The sequence below is a fragment of the Ceratotherium simum genome, chromosome 26 (genome assembly GCF_057802395.1).
Source record: "Ceratotherium simum simum isolate JZ-2026a chromosome 26, ASM5780239v1, whole genome shotgun sequence".
Taxonomy (NCBI): Eukaryota; Metazoa; Chordata; class Mammalia; order Perissodactyla; family Rhinocerotidae; genus Ceratotherium; species Ceratotherium simum.
Window position 1 is genome coordinate 2473590 of NC_141925.1, and position 16593 is coordinate 2490182.

General features: G+C 47.7%; 1 protein-coding gene across 4 annotated transcripts in view; it reads left to right on the forward strand.

The window, feature by feature from the left end:
* PDPK1 (3-phosphoinositide dependent protein kinase 1) overlaps positions 1-16593 on the forward strand; it is a 78216-nt gene that overhangs the window by 12907 nt on the left and 48716 nt on the right. The gene's annotated exons all lie outside the window — the stretch shown is intronic.

Sequence of the window (16593 nt, forward strand, 5' to 3'; positions counted from 1 at the left end):
ATCCCATGCCAATCCTCCTCTTTTTAAACTTTTTTTTTTTTTTTAAGATTTTATTTATTTTATTTTTTCCCCCCAAAGCCCCAGCAGACAGCTGTATGTCATAGCTGTACATGCTTCTAGTTGCTGCATGTGGGACTCGGCCTCAGGATGGACGGAGAAGTGGTGCCTCGATGCGCACCCGGGATCCGAACCCGGGCCACCAGCATCGCAGCGCGCGCACTCAACCACCAAGCCACAGGGCCGGCCCAATCCTCCTCTTTTTGCTGAGGAAGACTGGCCCTGGGCTAACATCCATGCCCATCTTCTTCTACTTTATATGGGACGCTGCCACAGCATGGCTTGACAAGCGGTGTGTCGGTGTGCGCCGAAGATCCGAACCTGCGAACCCTGGGCTCCCGCAGCGGAGCACGCGAATTGAACCGCTACACCGCCGGGCCGGCCCACTAATGTTTTTGTGATATAAATCTTAGTCTGAATTTCTGACTGTTGCGGCTAGATTCTGTGTAGAGGAGTGTGCCAGGTCAGAAGGGCGTGACCTACGGTGTGATGTGGTAGTGATGACTCAATGCTTCCCAGGAAGGCTCTGCCAGGTTAGGGCCCTGCTTCCTCATTCCCTGGCTAACATGGAGTATCAGCGTCAGACGCGCCCTCTCTTGACTGGGAAGGATTGAGAACACCGAGTTTGTGGCTTCACTGCTGGGCATGTAGCTGTGCACGGGGACCTGCTCTGTCCCTCACTGTCCCTGTCTGTAAAAAGGGATGCCAGTGGTCCTCACCCCCAAGAGTTCTTTTGAGGACTGTGACAATACGTGTAAAATGCTCAGAAGAGTGCCTGACAAACAGTAAGTACTTAATGAATGTTACTTATTTTTAGAAGTAGAGAAAAATGGCATTTTGTTAATTTTAAGCAGTAGTATTTAAACTTATGTTTCTAAGGGGAGTATATGGGGAATTTAGAGAATGAACATAAAGCGAACTCGTGTGTGCCCACCACCCTGCTGTAAACAGGGTGTTGCTAGGTTCTTAGAAGCCCTCTGAGTGGCCCTCCTGATGGTTATCTTCTCCCCTCTGGTCCAGAGGTAACCTACATCCTGATGTTCATCTTAATGAAGTTAATGGTGTGTAAAATATACCTTTAGGCAGTTCCAAAGTGCAGAAAGTAAGCAGAGCTTCCGTATCAATGCAAAGAAATCTTGTTTCAGCATTTCACAGTATGTTTGTGGTGACATATGTACAAAGTTAACGTTGAAGGTGCACGTTAGTGAAATTCAGAGACGGAGTGTTTAGGGAGTCCTGCTGGATCAGTTAAGCGTGAGGACTAGACTTCAGGCAGCTGGCAGCCCGACCTTGTGTTCATCTGCCTGCCTCACTTGCCTCTGGCTGAGTGAGAGGCTCTAAGGGGCTGCAGGAGAGAGTGGGAGGACAGATTAAGTGGCCACCCTCGGGGGTCACCCACTGAATGCTTCTCCCTCCCTTCTTGCCCTTTCTCCACCCTGCTGCATGGAACAGTAGAAACAGTCTTCCTCTGATCTTCATTAAAGCCAGCCAGCCAGCCACCTGGAGCTTCAGCTGTAAGTGTGATTCCATGCTGGTTAGGACAAGGTGCATTTTGCTGTGTGTCTCGCTGCACAAGAGCATTGGTGACTGCTTGTCTCTTGTGGGCCAGCTCCCTGTCTGCCCACAGTCCAAGGCCAATGTGGGTAGAGCACATGGCACAGTCAGCCTGATGAGCACACACAGATAGGTGCCCAGACCCAAAAATCCCCTCCTGCCACCTTAGGCAGTAGCCACGCCTGGTCTGCCTTATGAGTGCAGCAGCAGCCCTCAAGGGATGGGTCTGTGTTATCACCCTCATTTTATAGAAGAGTAAGTTATGGCTCAGAGTGTGGCTTACCCAAGGTTACCCATGATTTCAGCTAAGTTACAAACCTAGAACTTGGGTCCTCGATTTTGCTACTCCACCATGGGAGTTCTTCATGGTGGAAGTCTGGGATGTGGGGGAGGCAGCAGTGGTTGCTGTCCCTCCCACCGCCTGGTTTTCTGTGCTGAGACTAGCTTTGTGGAATTTCTTGGGGTGAGAAGAGGTTCTTACCAGAATATTCTTTGCCAGTGAACACAGCTGACCGGAGAGCAGTGTCCCTTTGGGGATAAGCTGGTTGGATTTGGTGGCAGCCTTCCACCCCCCTTTATGCAGGGCCCTAGAGGGAGGTGTTCGCACTGTGTGGTGTGTTGGTCGTACCTGTCTCTGTGCATTTCAGAGCTCCAGAGCACACCCCACCCAGGTGGCATTTAAAGGCAGCTTAGCTTTTTGAGTTTGGGATCCTTCCTCTTGCTCGCTGGAGCCTTAAGCTGTGTGATGTCATCTTGACCACAGAAGGCCCTGATTTTGATCTTGATTCCTCTCCTGGTGTGTCAGGGAGCTCAGCCTTTCTATATTGTTTTGTCTGCCTCAGAGTTAGAATTGGGTCTCCCAATACAGTATATATTCAATTCAGTTTTACTTGAAGATAAACAGCATTTGGAAAGGGGACAGGCTTCCTTTTGGCCTTGAAGGGCTTATTTTATGATCTGATGACCCTTGGTTGGGAAAACTTTGTGTATGTGTCTTCTGTGTTATTTAATTTTAGAAGTGCTTATAGCACACTCCCTCTGAGTCTGCTTGAGTGCTTTGCGTTAACTCGTTAAATCCGCACAGCAGTCCTGGGAGGTCTAGATCTCCTTATCCCTGACTAGAGGTGAAGAGTCTGAGCCACAGAGAGGTGACGTAACTTGCTCGACATCAGATGGCTAGTGAGGAGCAGAGCTGGGGTCCCAACCAGGCAGAGTGCAAGTTCCAACAGTTTCTCGGTAACTCCTCTCTACTTATACCTGTAACTTGTCTGTCTGTTTGGGCTATGGCTAGTTCATATGTAAAAGGCTTAGACAGTTTAGTAACTAAAGATTAAGCTGTTGGATCTGTTTATTCTTGTGATATGGATTTAGATTCTTCCTCAGCGGGTTAAATTAAAAAATTAAAAAAAAAAAAACTCTTAGGAGCCAAGACATGTTTAAAGAATCTAGTTGCGATTGTTCAAATATGGGGTGTGTAGGCCCCTAGCTTTGAATCCTTGTCTCTGGTGCAGAGTGATGGGCTCCACCTCAGGATGAAAGACTGTTTCACATTGCACCAACTCTGAGTCTAGCTTCAAACTCCGCAAGCTCATCCTTCATTTGATAGCCTTTTTATTTTATTATTATTTATTTTTTTTGTGAGGAAGATCAGCCCTGAGCTAACATCCATGCTAATCCTCCTCTTTTTTTTGTTGAGGAAGACGGGCTCTGAGCTAACATCTATTGCCAATCCTCCTCCTTTTTTTTCCCCAAAGCCCCAGTAGATAGTTGTATGTCATAGCTGCACATCCTTCTAGTTGCTGTATGTGGGACGCAGCCTCAGCATGGCCGGAGAAGTGGTGCGTCGGTGCCCGCCCGGGATCCGAACCCGGGCCGCCAGTAGCGGATTGCGCGCACTTAACTGCTAAGCCACGGGGCCAGCCCCTCATCCTTAATTTGAAATCTTTGCTTAATTTGCATTTTATCCTTCCTAAAGAGATCGAGACATAGAGACAGATAAAGAAAGATCCAGAGGGATCTGAGGAACATCAGTCAACCCTCTTCCCCCAAATTTGGCTCCTCCTCAGCCAGACATTGACTCAGGTGCTGTCTTCTTTTCTCCTTCTAGTCCCCAGGGCTCAGGTAGAATAGGGCCCCTGGTCAGTGCTCAGTGAGTAGCAGTTAGCAGAATGAATAAGTCACTTTTCATTGTAAATTGTTTTAAAGATTTTATTTATTCATTTTTTCCCCCCAAAGCCCCAGTAGATAGTTGTATGTCATAGGTTCACATCCTTCTAGTTGTTGTACGTGGGACTCGGTCCCGCGTTGGACGGAGAAGTGGTGCCTCGGGGCACGCCCGGGATCCGAACCCGGGCCGCCAGCATCAGAGCGCGCGCACTCAACCGCCAAGCCACGGAGCCGGCCCCATGTAAATTGTTTTAAACTACATTTCAAAACAGAAAAGGAAAAACCATGAGTCTCCCATCCTGACACAACCCTTCCAAACCATTTTGAAGAAAGCTCCTCTGTAGCTGGATCACATTCCTTGTGTAGACGCAGGAGCCCTGGGAAGCGGCCCCAGGCCCTCGCCTGTGGCTTCTCCCCCAGACGCTCACAGTGGCCTCCAGAAACCTGGTGAGTCTGTCTTACCGCTCCACTTCCTCATCTTCCCAGTGCAGTACTGTCCTGCCACCAGGTAATTAAGGACTGTGAGGTGTGCTTTAAAAATATAAGGCTCTGTATTTTAAAAATAAGCTTCCATCTACCTGGCAATTAGTCAGTCTCCTAAGGGTTACTGAAGCTGTTGTCTGCAGCTTTGGAAGAGGTGGGGTGTCTGGTGTGTGAGACTTGATGGGAAGTAGAAAAGAAATCTATGGGTCATTTGTTTTCCTTTGCCCCAAATTCATTTGCATTTTCATCTGTTTGTCAATCAAATGTTTGTTACATTTAGCAGCTTCGAATGTTGGATACTGAATATTTTGATGTTTTTGATATCTTGATGCTGATATTTTCCTAAACTCTCTTAGTAGCTGAACAATGTACTACATAGTTAAATTGAGTTTTGATATGTTTTGGGTGGCTATGAAAATATAATTTGATCTCAAATTAATTTTCCTTTGAGAGTTTCTATTTCTGAGAGGAGACTGCTGAACTCAATACTCAAAAAATCAAAGGAGTTTCAACTCTTGAGTTCTTATATACAATTTGTATGGAACAAATTGAAGTCTACAGAAAATGGCCAGTTTACAAATAGGCTGTATTTTTACAAGTTCATTTGGAAGTCAGTTGTTTAAAACTCAGGCTTGGGGCCGGCCCCGTGGCTTAGCGGTTAAGTGCGCGCGCTCCGCTGCTGGCGGCCCGGGTTCGGATCCCGGGCGCGCACCGACGCACCGCTTCTCCGGCCATGCTGAGGCCGCGTCCCACATATAGCAACTAGAAGGTTGTGCAGCTATGACATACAACTATCTGCTGGGGCTTTGGGGGGGGAAAAAAAAAATTAAAACTCAGGCTTGTCTTCCTGTCAGAGATGCTCTTGCGAAGGGGTGGTCCTCGCCGAAACCCATGTGCCTGCTCTTTAGACAAGCACAGCAGGTGGCTCTTCTACTTACTGATTCACCACAACACACCTGTAGTATAGAACCAGATTTATTTATTTATTTTTAAGATTTTGTTTATTTATTTATTTTTCCCCCAAAGCCCCAGTAGATAGTTGTATGTCATAGCTGCACATCCTTCTAGTTGCTGTATGTGGGACGCGGCCTCAGCATGGCCGGAGAAGCAGTGTGTTGGTGCGCGCCCGGGATCGGAACCTGGGCCGCCAGCAGCGGAGCACGCGCACTTAACTGCTAAGCCACGGGGCTGGCGCCTAGAACCAGATTTATGTTGAGTGGAGTTCGGGGAGCATGGTGAGACCCACTTCCCAGAGACTCCAAAGGTGCTGGATGTTCATGGTGCCGATTCTCCTGGCCAAGTTCAGTTGAGAACAGCTGTCCCTCCTTGTTCTCAATAGAGATGTGCCATGGGCACATCTTCCATATTTCTCAGCAACGATGCAGTTACAGAAGCTTGTCCTGACAGCCACACAGGAGGTAGGAGAGAGAAGCATGTAAGGGCTCCAGTCCTGAGGGAAGAGGGAGATTGATGGAGTGCAGTACTGGGAAGTGGGGGAGGAAGGGAGGGGTCTGGGGCATGGCCGCTGGGAGGCTCTTGGCAGGAAAGGAGCAGCATTGACATAGGTGGGCCTTGGCCATGTGGAGCCACTGGTGTGAAACTGTCAGTACAAGGCGGGCTGCAGCTCCCATCCTTCCCTTGGGTGTGAGGGGCTTGGATTTGGTGTGCGCACACGTGTGTGTAGGAAAGCCCAGTGATCATAACTCTCATGGTGACTCGGAGCCTGCAGGACCGGGCAGAGGGCCATGTTCTTGAGAACTTCTCTTGTGACCAGCTCGGTTTTATTGGACGGGGATGGTGGACAGGCTCACCTAGGGTTTTGTTGCTTTAAATTTCTCCAGAGATTTAAATTTCAGAAGCTATTGAGTAACCAGAAGTATTTATTTACCATAATTTTGGGTCACCAAGTGGGTGGCAAGCGGATTGGGCTGTGCCAGGAGGGAATGACTCACTTGCAGGTCCTGGGTCGCCTGGGCTCCCTGGGCTGTGCTGCCTCCGCAGGGCCAAGGGCTGGCCAGGCTGGCTGGCTGGAAGAGGTGCCTTGGGAGCCTGACAAGACCCTCCCCCTCACCCCACCCCACCCCAGGGCTGCCGGTCAGCAAGTGTCCTCCAGGATGTGGCACATGGTCTCAGAGTGCTGTTTATGCAGCTTAATTACTGCCTCAAAATGTGTAAAAAATTAGCCCTTTAGAATAACAACCATAGTACAAATAAACATTTGGACTTTTCACACTGGAAGAGGACTTTTTTCTAAGGCTTTTCATTTCACAATTGATGCTTAAAAATTCTTTAAAAGGTAATATTGCTACCATCATTTTCTTTAATTACAGAAGTAAAATTATTCATTAAAACATACCCATGCCGGGCCGGCCCTGTGGCTTAGCGGTTAAGTGCGTGCTCTCTGATGCTGGCAGCCCGGGTTCGGATCCCGGGCGCACACCGACGCACCGCTTCTCCGGCCACGCTGAGGCCGTGTCCCACATACGGCAACTAGGAAGCTGTGCAACTATGACATACAACTATCTACTGGGGCTTTGGGGCGAAAATAAATAAATAAATCTTTAAAAAAAAAAAAAAAAACATACCCATGCCAGCGAGTTATGACTGCAGGAAGAGAAAGCACGAGCACTGGATTGACCCTATAAGCATCTCTCCATTAGGGAGGGGCCCTGAGAGCTGCTCTTGTGCTGAGGTGCGTGGCTGGTGTGCTGTGGCCAAGGCAGGAAGGAAACTGCAGAATTCCATGAAGGAGGGAGGCTGCCCATGGACAGGTTCTTGTGTTGTGGTGCCCATAATGCTGGAGCACAGGGGACACTACTGGGATGCTTCCAGAACGGCAGTAGTCTGGTGGCCAGCATCTTGGAGCCCAGGACTGATGTGGGACAGTACAGCTGTGGTTAGGCTGGCAGCAGACTCCAGTTCAGGAGGCTCCTGGGCCCTTGTGGGTAGTCCCATTTGTAGGTTCCCACCCCGGTTGTTTGAGGTGCCCAGAGGATGCCAGAAGTGACCCCAGGAGGGGTGTTTCAGGAGCACTTGGTTCCCTGTCTGGCACCCGAGTGTTCTTTCTGGAGGTGGCCTGTCCCATGGGCCATGCTGGACTGCTGTGAGTCTAGAGCTGCTCATGCTTTCGGGCCTTTGCACTGGCCAGCCCTCTGCCGGGAGGGCTCTCCACAGATGTGTTTAGGGCTTTCCCTCCCTCCTCGGGTCTTTGCTCAGATGTCCCCTTCCCAGTAAGGGCTTCTCTGATTGTTTAGATTTGCACCACCCCTGTCCACACACTCCTGTCTTCCTTCCCTGCTGTATTTCTTCACAGTACTTATCACCATGTGACTCACTGTAGATTTTACCTAGTTTTTGTTTTTGGGGGAAGTCTATCTGCCCTACTAGAATGTCGGCTTCTTGAGGGCACGGGCTTGGTTTTGTTCTTTTCTGTATCTCCCGTGTCCAGAACAGTGCGTGGCACAGAGTTAGGTGGAACATACAGTTAGGTAGATAGAGCAGTGTGGTCTTGAGGGTACTGCATTTACCTTACATCATTGAAGCTGCTGGGAGGTGCTGGTGGAGGCCCTGTCGTTTCACATAAAGCATGTGATGGAAAAGCCGGTGTATGTGGTGTGTGTGTGTGTTTTGTCATGTTATTGCTATTTCAGAAATCCAGAGTTCTTTCTATACTTTACTTGGATGTTGATTTCAGAATGACTGGTTTTTCTTTCTGACTCATGAAGGCTGCTGTATTTTGAATCTGAAACATTAGGGGAAAGTGAAACTTTAAAATGTGTGATGCATGATTAGCTATTGTTACATTTCACTTTCTGTACCTGAATATTTCCCTCCCTGCTATCACAGCACCGTCTAAGCCGCCATCACCCTCCCCTGGACAGTGTTGCAGCCCTCCAGCCACTCCACCTGAGGCCGCTTTACCTGACAGCACTCTGTCTGAGCCCCCTCGCCAACCCACGCTCCAGCCCCACAACAGCCAGGGGTCTGCTCTGTACCCCCAGCACTCGGCCATCTCTGCCATGGCCACCCTCACAGCTTTTTTTTTTTTTTTTTTAAAGATTTTATTTATTCAGTTTTTTCCCCCCAAAGCCCCAGTAGATAGTTGTATGTCATAGGTTCACATCCTTCTAGTTGCTGCACGTGGGACTCGGCCTCGCGTTGGACGGAGAAGTGGTGCCTCGGGGCGCTCCCGGGATCTGAACCCGGGCCGCCAGCATCAGAGCGCACGCACTTAACCGCCAAGCCACGGAGCCGGCCCACACCCTCACAGCTTTAACCAGCTAATTCTGTAAATGACATCTGGCCTGTCACTCTCTTAGGATGTAGCTTCCTAGGGACAGGGACCATAGCTGCCTTATGGCCATGTCCCTGGACCCTTGCTAGCACAGTGGCCATGTTTGTTGAGTAATTGGGTTAATAATGTGGCTACTTTACCTCCTTTAAGAAACTCTGATGAGCAAAATGAGTATATATTTTTATGAAACAACAGGAAAACTGTGGCTTTGGAGAGTAAGGTGTACTTACAGAAGTTACTCCACAGCCTGAGTTGTCTGCGTTGGGCAAGTGAAAGCTCTTGGAGCTCCTGCTGACCCTCCCAGGACTGTGGACAGGGAGTTGTGGGATGTGCTGTAAGGTGGGGCAAACAATCCAACGTGCCTGCTGGGAGGGGGTGGACAAAGGGGCTGGATGAAGGGGCTGGAGAGGTTCCTGGGAATTGGAGGTGGAGGCAGATGGTGGCTGTGCTGCTGGCTGGTGTGTGTGTAGATGCAGGGCATCCTCTCTCTGCCCCCTCTCAGCCTGGCCCCAGGGCCACCTCACCACTCTCCTGCATCTCCGGAGCATGTACCCTGTTTCTCTCTTTTGAATGTGGCCAAGCTTTCTACTTTAGTGCTCACCCAACCAAAGCAGGCACGGCGCAGCTCAGGCTCCAGAGCATTCTGCACCTGTCCAGAGCATGCTGACAGTTTTAGCCAGCTGCTAACAACAAAGTAAGATGACTAACTAGTTTATGTTCATTTATACTAAGGTGGTGTGTGTCCCTTAACGGAGAGGCTCATTAATGCCTTCGAACCTCTCACTGGAATTGTGCTTTTTGGCTGGGTGAACTTGCCAAGGCATCTTGTAAAAGTCCGAGTTAGCATCAGGTGCATTAATATTTACAGATGGGAAAAACCTGGGCTCAGACCTTTATCTTGTGAGAGGCTCTGCAAAGTATACAGAACACAGTATTTCTCTACCTCAGATTTCAATTCTAGACCACCTGCAGGTTACAATGCTAAGAATATACGCATGAAGGGCCGGCCCTGTGGCTTGGTGGTTAAGTGCGCGCGCTCCGCTACTGGCTGCCCGGGTTTGGATCCCGGGCGTGCACCGATGCACCGCTTGTCTGGCCACGCTGAGGGGGTGTCCCACATACAACAACTAGCAGGATGTGCAACTATGACATACAACTATCTACTGGGGCTTTGGGGAGAAAAAGGGAAAAAAAAGGAGGAGGATTGGCAATAGATGTTAGCTCAGGGCTGATCTTCCTCACAAAAAAAAAAAAAAAGAATATACGCAGGGGATTGTCTTAAGTCTTAACGCCCCTTTACCTGCTGTCTGGGAGGCTCCTTCTGGGAGAAGTGATTCGCCTGCAGGAGCAGCTGTTCCTGGACAGGCTGCGAGGCTGCAGGTCAATGTGCTCAGCTGCTTCTCCTCCTCACATGCCAGTTTCCTGGCTCGATGTGTTCTTATTCTGCAGTGGTTTGTTTTACCAAGGAAGAAACAGAGTGTTCTTCACGGCAGTCAAAGCGGGCTCCTAGCTGTTTTTTTCATCCCTGCTCTGAGTTGAGAGTTTGTATCATTAGTAAAAAAAAATTCTTAAATCAGAGAAATTGTTGGGTATATTCTTACAGCAAGTGAAATGTCAAAGGCTGGCATTTGGAAACAGCGTTGTCAAGCAGAGTTCCAGCCAAAACCTGTGTGCTAGCCAGCTGAGCTGGGAGTCCGGGAGAAACTGAAAAAGAAAGTGAGGGCCTGCGACCTGGTGGGGTTTCCTCAGTCCACCGGCCTGTGGCTGCTGTTGGACTGGCTGACTGCTTGCCTGTGAGCAGGGCACTGCACCAAGACGGTCCAGTTCGTGTACCTTTGCTAGGTTGGTGTTCTTACCCTGTTGGGAGTTGAATGTGGCTCTGACTGCTGAGGCAGTTGGTTGTTCACTTCAGTCCCATTGGGGGTGTGCCCTTTCCCTCCTCTAAGCCTCCTCCAGCTCCTGCAGCCACTCAGCACCTGCGCCGCCCCCTTCCTTGCACTTCCATTCGGCTCTGGAGGGCTGCGAGTACATTTGGTGGTGTACTTTCTTCTGTTCTAGTCCGACGCTTCTCAGTGTAGTCACTGCCCTGGTTGGCAGTCTTACTGTGAAGCCTCATCAGTACTCACATGTCATACTATTTACATCATGGAAGTAGGTTTCTTGTTGTTTCCCAAACACAGCATTAGGATTTTTTAACACGCCTTTTTCAAACTGGGCACACCTACCCCTGCGGATCCCAGCTTTCTGTGCTTGTGCTGCTTTCTCTCTCCTGCTCCAAGGGGTGGCTGCAGGACCGCGCTGCACATGGTTCTCCTAGTGCTGAGTGCTGTGAGGGCAGTCACCGAACCGTTGGTGGGGTCCTTCCTGGGGGCAGGAGGGTAGAGTCGACGGAGATGGAGTGGCATTCCTCAACCCGGAACTGTTGATGCCCGGCCTGCTCAGTTTATGTTGTGGGGGCTGTCGTGTTCCTTGTAGGATGTTATGGCATCCCTGCCCCCACTCTCTAGATGCCAGTTATGCTTTTTCCCTCCACCAGTTAATGGCAACCAAAAATGTCTCCAGACATTGCCAAGGGTCCCCTAGGGGGCAGAATGGCCCCAGTTGAGAACCACTGGGATAGAATATGTGTCAGGGGCCAGCCCCAAACTTCTTAAGACTGGGAACTCATGGTGCTGGGCTCCATCCTAATGGGTTGTGCTTTAGAGTGGCCCTGGCAGCTCCCAGGACATGCCCCACGTTGGGGCAGCCATGGAACTGAGCCTGTTGCCTGTTCTCACGCTCACTGCTTGTGGAGGGACACATGCGCTCTCTTGGGGAAGGAGCTTTGGTAGCACATCTGGGCCAGCCAGGTGTTTTCAGGGCTGGGCTGCTGCAGCGTCAGACTTGGAGTCCTCTACATCCAAACGTGTTGACACGGAGTGGCAGATCTGATGCTTATATTCTGCAAGGAAAATGCAGTGCCATCTCGGTGCCTGTTTTCTGCCTGAATCACGTCTCAGTCACTCTCTGCCATCCCCAGCAAACAACACCAGTGACAGACACACACATCCTGTCCTTCAGATCTCAGTTCTTGTGGTACTCCCGTCTCCCCTCACACCTGTTCAGGTGGCCTGGGCGTTTTCTGTGGCGCTTACAATCCTCACATGTGGACGGGTGCTGGAGCGGAAGTGAGCAGGTTTTATTCATCATGATGCTCCACTTCCTCTCATCAGTGCTAGGCCAGATGCTGCTCAGTGTCACAGGGTCTGTTGGGTCAGGTCCAGCTCTGTCGAGACAACCCATTGGTTTCCAGTGCACCTCGTGGTTTGGCCAGCACCCACTGCGGAGCCGGGGAACGGGCAGAGGTATATACTGAGGGTCGCCCGCCTGATTGGTGCCTGTGTGCGGTGTCGGCCTAGCTGAGGTTAGGTGCAAACCCATGTTTTCTAAAGGGCAGTGCTCGCGTTTGAGGATCTGTTCTGGAGACCTTTTTTTATAACTGTAGAAACCACTTTGATAGGAAAAAAAGGAAGGTCTCAGAAACACGTACTTGTAAACCAGTCTCATCAGATTTTTCTTCTCCTTGTCCTTCCTGGGGCCGGCCTGCTGCATGGAGCTGAGGCTTATCCAGTGCTGCGAGGACTGCCCAGGCTCCCACCTGTTCTTGCCATCTGCTGCCCCCCCTTTTCCACCTCCATGCTCATCATGTTTGGGTCACAGGATGTTCCGTCTAGATTTGTTTTTGACTCTATGTGTTTTGTGTATCTCAAGATGAGTGTCTCCGTTAGCTCAGCTCTTGTGGTGGCTGAGCTGTCACTGCTGCACACCATTGGTTGCTGTGTGCCCACTTGTCTTTACTGTTCCTGGTGCACTTTCTACAGGAGTCTGGCTACTTCAGAGTTCTCTGTGTCTCCCTTCCCTATTTAAATGGAGAAAAAAAATTTTGTCTATCCTTTAAGAACAAACATGTATACAATACAAGAAACAGAGCTTTGTATGCCATCCTCCCTTCAACAATAATTATAAAATTAAATGTTTAATTGTATTCAACCTGCTTTTATGTTACAATATTGATATACTTTTTTTTTTTTTTTTTGCTGAGGAAGATTCACCCAGAGCTAACATCCGTTGCCAATCTTCCTCATTTTTTTTTGGGTTGAGGAAGATTGTCCCTCAGCTAACATCTGTGCCAGTCTTCCTCTATTTTGTATGTGGGACTCCACCGCAGCATGGCTGATGAATGGAGTAGATCTGCGCCCAAGATCTGAACACGTAAACCCAGGCTGCCGAAGTAGAGTGTGCAGAACTTTACCCACTTGGCCATGGGGCCAGGCCCTCAATTTTTTTTTTTTTTTTTTTGAGAAAGAGTGGCCCTGAGCTAACACCTGTTGCCAATCTTCTTTTTCTCTTTTTTTTCCTACCCAAAGCCCCAGTACCTAGTTGTGTATCATAGTTGTAGAGTTGTAGCTCTTCTGTGTGGGATGCCGCCTCAGCACGGCTTGATGAGTGGTGAGTCGGTCCGCGCCCAGGATCCGAACCGGTGAACCCTGGGCCGCCAAAGTGGAATGTGCGAGCTTAACCGCTACGCCACTGGGCCGGCCCATAGGCCCTCAATATTGATAAACTTTTTATCACCTGTGTGTATTGTTACAAACTCATGATTTTTCTCAGTTTCAGCTTATTCTGGTAAGCTATACTTATTGATCTCTTTTTAGTATTTATAGGGTCACAACTTGGCCAGTGACAGCCCCTACAGATCAGCTTCCCTGCCCTTTTGTCCTACCACAGACATTTGTGAAGGCTGCCTCCTTTTCAGACATAGCAAGGGGTTCCTGGACCATATTGATTGTCTTTTTTCTGTTCTAAGACATGGAGTCAAGTGCTCTCCTGGGTTCTTTTAATGGGGAGTCCTATTAGAAACAAATCTGGGTGCTCTGAGTTCATTTCATGTTGTTCTACAACAGTCTGGTGGTGGGTAGGCTAATGATGTCACTGCTAGAACACTGTAGGGTCAGAGCTGGAAAAGAGATTTTTTTTTTTATGGTTGTGAATACAGCTTTTATGTATTTCCAATTTAACTTTGACACTGTCTTATATCCTTTGTTAATGCCCACCTAAATCTTTAACTGTATTTCTACCTGCTTCTCTTTAGTATTTCTTTTTTTTTAATAATTTTATTTATTTATTTTTCCCCCAAAGCCCCGGTAGATAGTTGTATGTCATAGTTGCACATCCTTCTAGTTGCTGTATGTGGGACACGGCCTCAGCATGGCCAGAGAAGCGGTGCGTCGGTGCGCGCCCGGGATCCGAACCCGGGCCACCAGCAGCGGAGCGCGCACACTTAACCGCTAAGCCATGGGGCCGGCCCCTCTTTAGTATTTCTGTGTGTCTCGTTGACAACAGTTCTATCATCACTTTGTTGACAAATTACCAAATTGCTTTCCAAAAACATTTTAACAACAACACGGGTTTATGGTGCCAACTGCAGTTAGATGAGTATGCTTGCTTTATCATAGTCTTGCCAGCACTGGGTGTCTCAGTGTATTGAGAACATATTTAATCATCATTCTTTCTATTAATTTATCCCTAACCTCTCCCCATAATTAAAAGTGTACAGTGCTGTGTCTGGTTGCCTTAATTTGTCTTTGAATACTACGCACATTTTCATCTCTTTTGAGATGCACATAACACATTTTCAACTCACATTTCAACTTGAGTTTTTTTGGTGCTTAATATTTGTCTGTTTCTTCATTAAAAGTCTTGATGATTTATAGATTTGAATGAGTTCGTATATATAAATTAATGCAGTCATATGTGATATAACTATTTTTTTCTGATATTATTATTGATTGATGTCTTAATAGTTTATAACATTGTGAAATTTTGGTTGTACATTATTGTTTGTCGGTCACCATATAGATGCCTCCCTTCACCACTTCTCCCCACCCCACAACCCCCTTGCTCCTGGTAACCACCATACAGTTCTCTCTGTCCGTGTTACAACTTTTTTTTTTTTTTTTTTTTGGTGAGGAAGGTCAGCCCTGAGCTAACATCCGTGCCATTCCTCCTCTTTTTGCTGAGGAAGACTGGCCCGAGCTAACATCCGTGCTGATCTTCCTCCACTTTATGTGGGGTGCCGCCACAGCACGGCCTGACAAACGGTGCGTCGGTGTGTGCCCAGGATCCGAACCCCAGGCCGCCAGCAGCAGAGTGCGCGCACTTAACCGCTACGCCACGGGGCCGGCCCCTATTTTTTTTTTTTTTTTATAACAGCTTATTAGGATGTAACATACCATACAATTTACCCATTTAAAGTGTGTAATATTTCAGTGGTTTTAAATATATTCACAAGGTTGTACAAACATCACCACCATCCAGTTCTAGAACCTCATCATTCCAAAAATAACCCAGACCCATTAGCAGTCACTCCATATTCTCCCCCTCCTGCAGCCCCTGACAGCCGCTAATCTGCTTTCTGTCTCTATAGATTTGCCTATTCTGGACATTTCACAGAAATGAAATCATACAATATGTGGCCTTCTGTGTCTGGCCATTTTCACTTAGCATATTTTCCATGTTCATTTATGTTATAGGATGTGTCAGTACCTGCTTTTCATGGCTGAATAATACTTCATTTTATGGCTAGACTGCATTTTGTTATCCATTTATCCATTGATGGGCATTTGGGTTGCTTCCACCTTTTGGCTATTTTGAATAATGCTGCTGTGAACATTCTTGTACAAGTTTTGTGTGGACATAGTGTTTTATTTCTCTTGGGTATACACCTAGGAGTGGAATTGCTGGGTTATATGGTACCTGTTTCCTTTTGAGGAGCTGTCAGACTGTTTGCCAAAGGGACTGCCCCATTATACATTCCCAGCAGCAATGTATGAGGGTTCCAGCTTCTCTGCATCCCCACCAACACTTGTTATTATCTGTCTTTTTGATTCTAGACATCCTAGTGGGTGTGAAGTGGGATCTCATTGTGGCTTTGATTTGCATTTCCGTATTGACTAATGATGTTGAGCATCTTTTAATGTACTTATTGGCCATTTGTATATCTTTTTTGGAGAAATATTTATTCAGATCAGTTGCCTATTTTTAAATTGTGTTTTGATTTGTTTTTTTGAGTTGTGTGCGTTCTTTATATAGTCTGGATACAAGTCCCTTATCAGATACATGATTTGCAGATATTTTCTCCCATTCTGTCGATTGTCTTTTCACTTTCTTGATGTTGCTTTTGAAGCACAAAAGTTTTTAATTTTGGTGAAGTCCCTTTGATCTGTTTTTTTCTTTTGTTGCTTGGCCTTTTGGTTTCATTTCTAAGAAACCGTTGCCAAGGTCACGAAGATTTATTCATGAAGGTTTATATATTCTTCTAAGAATTGTATAGTTTTAGTTCATACCTGTAAATCTTTGATCCATTTGAGTTAAATTTTGTATATGATGTGGGAAAGGCATCCAGCTTCATTCTTTTGTGTGTGGACATCCAGTTGTCCTGGCACCATTTGTTGAAAAGGCTATTCTTTTCCGTTGAAGGGTCTTGGCACACTTGTCAAAAATCAATTGGGCGTAGCTGTATGGGTTTATTTCTGGACTCTTCCATTCGTTTATGTGTCTGTCCTTATGCCAGTAGCACAGTCTTGATTACTGTAGCTTTGTAATAAGTTTTGAAATCTGGAAGTGTGAGTCCTCCAACTTTGTTCTTTTTTGAGATTGTTTTGGCTATTCTGGATCTCTTGAATTTCCATATGAATTTTAGGATCAGCTTGTCAATTTCTGCAAAGAGGCTAGCTGGGATTTTAATAGGGATCCCATTGAATAATTTTTAAAGATTTTATTTATTCAGTTTTTTCCCCCCAAAGCCCCAGTAGACAGTTGTATGTCATAGGTTCACATCCCTCTAGTTGCTGTACGTGGGACTCGGCCTCGCGTTGGACGGAGAAGTGGTGCCTCGGGGCGCTCCCGGGACCCGAACCCGGGCCGCCAGCATCAGAGCGCGCGCACTCAACCGCCAAGCCACGGAGCCGGCCCTGAATAATTTTTAAATCTTGTTAAAT